Here is a 5089-nt window from a genome sequence, read left to right as displayed (position 1 = left end):
TAGGCAATGTCATCCATCTTTCGAACGCTCACGGGTGTGTCTGTAAACCCGCGGTATAAGTGCAGCTCCTGTCTACTTGAATGGGGAAAGACCAACATATCCAAAATGGTTGGTCAAGATAACGATTAAAGAGCACATTAAAATCAGCAGTAAAATCTGACAACACTAGCAACATACATTGTGCATTTCCCCTATTGTAGCTAATGCGCATGCGCCTTCTCGAGTTGATTTACAGGCGATGACTAGCTGAAAGATGATTGGCTCCACCAGCTGATGAACCTATCTGAATTCAAGCTAAAATGGTAATATTTTCTATAATTTTGCTATAGAATTATAGCAGAATTTATTCTCACATCAGAGTGACTTTTTTTTACATCTATAAAATTGCTAAATTATACAGCTTTCACCTTTTCTTGATTGAATCCTTTTTATTGGCTAGCGCAAACAATCTAGTGCAATCTTAAAGGGCACCTATTATGGAATTTTGAAAATTACCTTTCATGTAGTGTGTAACATAGATTTAAGTGAACAAAAACATCCTGCAAAGTTTTATATATGAAAGTTCACCGTAAAAAAAGTTATTGTCTCTCAAATGTAGGAGTCGACTCTGAGTCAATGTAATGAATCGATTTTCCACGAGTCATTTTCCTTTTCGTTGTGACGTCAAGACGAAAAATGATCAAATTGTCCGCGCCCACTCATTGCGCGCGCAGACACCAGGGAAAACTTGAAAACATCATGTCGACAACAAGACGCTGTGTTCTGAAGTGCATATCAAAAGCGACCTTTTTTTCACTGCCCAGGGACGAGCATGTGAAGAATCAGTGGCTAGAGTTTATATTTACAACTATACCACACAAGTATAGCCCGAACCTTGTGCTGTGTTCGCGTCATTTTAATGACGATTGCTTTACGAACATGAATGCTTTCAAGTGTGGATTCGCGAGCCGGTTGATACTGAAGGAAGGTTCAGTACCAAGTTTATTTGGATCAGCTTCCTCCGAATCACAACCTGTAAGTATTATTAATAATTGTTGCTTTTATGTGTTTTTTAGCATGCTTAGTAAGTATTTGTGTGTGTTGTGTAAGTTACGCTCAGCGCAGCTTCTAGGTCTCCAATCTCAATTATTTTTGAAATATGTGAAATGTTTGTCGATGTTATTGGAGTTGTCATAAAGAATAGAGCAATAACTTGTAGTAATGCAGTGCTTTACCAATATGTTTATGCGTTGGGCTAATGCAAACAATAACTGATTGGGTGTTTACCACCGAACTTTGGGCTATGATCGCTAACATAAATCAACTCAAATTCCTTCTCTGATTTTGATTTTTTTACTACAAAGCGGTGATGGGCGTTTCGTTTCCGACAATCTCTGCACAGAGCATACCACTCACAACTGACTGGGTCATCTGACCAATCACCGCAGATTAGCGTCACGCAAAGGAGGGGTTTGGAATAATGAGTCGTTGAACGAATCATTTGGGAGTCGGTGAGCAAATCAGGTAAACATAAATGCATATTATAAGACAACAAAAGTGTTTTTTTGTCATTTCATGCATGTAAAACTGTTGTTGGGGACTCCCAAAACAATATTAGGAACATTTTAAATGCCATAATAGGGGCCCTTTAAAGGCTAGAAGTATAGAAGTATAGAAGTAAACATGCTGAATACACTTATTATCTGGCACCTTTTCCCCAAGAGGTTCCGATTCTGTGGAAATCAGGACTGTCCAGATTGGGCCCTTGCAGAAATTAGCACCCTGGCAAGAATAGTAAATGCGGTTTGACTTACTTTTAACGATGTTCCCTGTATGTCAATACAACTCACTCCAAATAAAAACGATCAAACATCTGTACTACTTCTGTGTGTGCAAGTCATCAAAGACCTGCTTGATGAAGGCATCGATGTAAGATAGCATTGTAATATTATAATATCTACTACTAAATGGACTCTTGACTTACCATTCTTCCTTTATATGTTTTCAGTATGACAAAGTTTCAAAACTAATGTCAGATGCAAAATTTGGTGAGTAGGAACCCGGTTTTATATCATGTGCTCCAAACAGCACAGATCATATATTAAAATAATGTTTTTATGAGCACTGATATGAACCATTTCCTAGATTTTGCAACATATCTACTATACTAATGTTCAATATATGCTCTTGTAGAGATTGGAGACATCAAAGCCAGTATAGAAGTGCTGAGCTTTATTCTGTCCAATGCTGTGAAGCATCAGGTAGACAGTGAATCTCTCTCTAGTGAACTACAGCAGCTTGGCCTGCCTAAAGGTAAAGAAATTACTGACAAGAAACTGAGGAGAATGGGTTGGGGAGGTTGACGAACATTGAACTTGGGTCCCCAAGAAACAAATGGAACATAATTTTCCTGTGTGCCGTAATGAAAAGCCAAACCTCTTCAAATAGACAGCTGTAACAACACATACTGTAAATGGGTGGGCCTAGGATCACCCATTTGAATTTATGAGGTCCTTAAAAGACTCATTTACTGATCTCATAATTGTATAAGTAGGGTGTTTTCCCAGACATGGAGTAAGTCTCCCTCTGGATCAAATGCAAATTTCCACTGATAATGTTCCTCCGTCTTGGACAAGGATTTAGTATGTATAGGGTAATTATTCCCATGTGCTGTATATGACTGACTCTCATAGTGTCCATGTGTCTGTTTCAGAGCACACCACAGGATTGTGTAAGTCTTATGAGGATAAGCAAAACAAAAACACAAACACGTTTGTTTAGAAGAATATCTCAGCTCTGTAGGTCCATACAATACAAGTGAATGGTGAATAGAACTTTGAAGCTCCAAAAAAGTACATAAATGCAGCATAAAAGTAATCTATATGACTCCAGTGGTTTAATCTGTCATCTAATGCGATCCAATCAATTTTGGGTGAGAACAGAACATTAAATAACTTGTTTTCAATATAAATCTTGATATCAGCAGTCTCTTTGGCAAACATGGTTTCAAAGTACACTTCCTATCAATATCCAGTGCTCTGCACATGTATCAAGCACTAGGGAGTGTATTCAAACTTGAAATCATGAGTTTGTCTAGACACCGCAATGATGAGTTGTACAGTGAAGGTCTGTCACCCGAAACCAACTGAATCGCCACAGAAGATATGTATTTAACCACTGGAGTCATATGGATTAATTTAATGCTGCATTTATGTTCTTTTGGGGCTTCAAATGTTTTTTTTATTGGACAAAATGAGTGGGTGCAAGATGAGTCCTCAATATATTTGGTACGTTTCTATAATTTGTTGCATTTTGAAAGTTATTTTGTCAAGTTTTGAATGAACACTAGCATATGATGTCCTCAAAGCAAACAGACATGGACTAAAAACTACAATTTTTATTTCATGAGGCCTTTAAATGCATCTGAAGCAAGAAAAGAGCTAGCTAATTGAAATATCTTGATCTTCTCCATGTGTTAATGGGTCAACTGGAAGCTGTTAATTGGAGGGTGGATTACACCCTGAGCTCAAGTGAGCTAAAGAAGGTGAATGAGCCCACAGTGCAGCTCAGACTTCAGGCTCAAAATCCAGAGACAGACTCCAAAGAGACCACTGTTGTGTCAATCACTGCTGACAAGTTCAGAGTACTGTTAATAGGTAAGAAGGACTTGGATATGCATATGCATGGGAGAATACACAAAATGCATTTACACCAAATATTTTATTTCCTTGTCCTTTTCCCTCCTGGGATAAATAAAACCCTTTGTGTTGTGCTGGTAAATAACTGTCTTAGGTTTCTTTGTTTTCCAGAATTCAAACAAGCACAGACTATGATGAATGCTCTATAGTGATCCAGTCATCTTTTGTTGGATATTATTATTGGAATATGCACATATCCAGATTTTAAATATAAAAGTGTTGAACAGAAAAATTGAACAAATGTGCCATTTTGTACCATTAAGTTGCCATATACAGAAAGGATTTTGTAGAAAACAGATTCAGGGTTTGGTCTCCACTCCTTGGTGTGTCAAATGTTGTTGCTCAAATTAAGTATGTATTGGACTTATGGTGACACAGGGTGGGTGTTATTTGAAACCACTCTTGTCCAACCCTTCTTATCTTGAAATAAGGACTCTATTGGTTGATCTGGCCTTTGCATACTATGTGCTGTTTAAATGACAAAATGCTATGTTATTAAAACCTGATTTAAATGTTTTTATTCACATTCAGTCAGGACTAGAAGTCACTAGATACCTGATTTGCACTTGGTGTGAGCCAGAGGATAAAAATATTAATCTTTTTGATTGATTTGTCTCACCTCATTGATTTTCCTTTATAATGTTGGTCTTAAATTTATAATATTTTTTCTTTAATGTAATTGTCTTTTTAACATGAATTGTTTCTCAATAAATTTAACAGCAGTTCAGTGTGTAGTAGGATAATCATATTGCTTAATCTTTCAGGACCCTCAAAGTCATTTATAATTTATGACCAATAACCAGTGTACTGTCAAAATGAAATGTTACATTGTAACTCTAAAATGCATTGCAAATATGTACTATCTATTTTAATTGTAAGTTTCATTCATTATTACTTACTGTTTTAAGCTATGCTGTATAGATATTCCGTATACCATATAGTTATTTTAGCTCCTGAAGAACTTTATCCGTAAACACATTTTTTGTGATCTGCTTGAAATGTTCAGTTTTGCAAACGCACTGAATAATGTGGATTATTGTAATTTGCTGAAAATTGTATTTATGACAAGTTTTCCAAAATCAATCAGATTTAGACATTATTTACATTTCTTTTTGCATCAAAAATTACTAGAGCCTTAATATGCCACTCTTTGGCCAGTGTCAGCATGAAATGTAAAACTGAATTTAGAAACTATTCTTTAAAGGAATATTCTGGGTTCAATACAAGTAAAGCTCAATCGACAGCATTTGTGGCATAATGTTCATTAGCACAACATTTTTATTTGTCTTGTCTCCCCTTTTCTTTAAAAATCTTTAAAATTCTTATCACACTAAAATCATGTTAACATGCATATTGTTTATGTCTTGTGGCTATACTTTTGAAACGGCGAATATTTTGAAATTGACTGATTC

At 36.1% G+C, this 5089-nt stretch overlaps 1 pseudogene; it reads left to right on the top strand.

Annotated features, from left to right (window-relative positions):
- Positions 1-1662: 1662 nt before the first annotated feature.
- Positions 1663-3826, top strand: LOC127638027 (COMM domain-containing protein 4-like; annotated as a pseudogene).
- The last annotated feature ends 1263 nt before the right edge of the window (positions 3827-5089 follow it).

The sequence above is a fragment of the Xyrauchen texanus genome, chromosome 46 (genome assembly GCF_025860055.1).
Source record: "Xyrauchen texanus isolate HMW12.3.18 chromosome 46, RBS_HiC_50CHRs, whole genome shotgun sequence".
Classification (NCBI taxonomy): Eukaryota; Metazoa; Chordata; class Actinopteri; order Cypriniformes; family Catostomidae; genus Xyrauchen; species Xyrauchen texanus.
Note: the sequence above shows the minus strand (reverse complement) of the source record. Positions and strands in the feature narration are given on the sequence as shown.